Below are 913 nucleotides of genomic sequence, written 5' to 3' on the forward strand. Positions count from 1 at the left end.
AAACCACCAAGCTGTCTCCCCAGCCTCATCAATCTTTTTATGGTATTTAGATTCTAGCTGTTACTTTGAATTCTCAGCATCAAGTCCAAATCTTTGGAAATGCCATCTAAGGTGCTCTCTAAGATGTGGGTCCAGGATCTCTCTCCATGAGTTCTATGTTTTAGTAATAAAAAAAATCCTGGCAGTCATCTGAAGAGGGCAAACACCATGCCATGAGCTTTTCTCTTTGTGCACACAAACACCTCCAAGTCCTCCTGGCTGCCTTCCTACAGTAAAAGGGATTCCATGTAGGTAACTGGGTCCTTGCTCAGGAGATTTTTCCCAGTGTGTTCTCATCTTATTGAGAAGTTTCTGCATGTCAAAAAATTACCACAGAGTAAAAAGATAACCCACAAATTGGAAAAAGAACTTAACCAGCAATCATTCAGACAAAAGTCTTCTATCTAAAATATATAAAGAACTAAAAATATCATGCCCCAAAAATTAAAAGACTCAATCCGAACTTCTGCATCTGAGATGAATATGCACTTCTCAGAAGAGGAAATACAAATTAAAGATAAATACATAAAAAAGGTTCCACAGCACTGGTCATTGCAGAAAAGAAAATTAAAAGAACATTGAGATATCATCTCACCTCAGAAAGAATGGCTATCAAAAAGAAATCAACCAACAACAAATGTTGGAGATCATTTTGGTCCTAGCCTTTCAAGGTCAGTGAAGACTCGGGACATAGGAGAACCTGTACTGTAACAGCATGTAACTCAGTTGTGCTCCAAACTTTCTGATCAAGAAGATTATGGAGCCACAGAGAAATGTGTTTGATGATCTAAAGTGAGCCTGGGGAAAGTCACATGGAGAGAAAAAACATTTTCTCAAGCTTTCACAGAGAGCAAATTGGTCAAGCAATGGCCGT

Source organism: Octodon degus, unplaced genomic scaffold, assembly GCF_000260255.1.
Source record: "Octodon degus isolate 3935 unplaced genomic scaffold, OctDeg1.0 scaffold00319, whole genome shotgun sequence".
In the NCBI taxonomy this organism is placed as follows: domain Eukaryota; kingdom Metazoa; phylum Chordata; class Mammalia; order Rodentia; family Octodontidae; genus Octodon; species Octodon degus.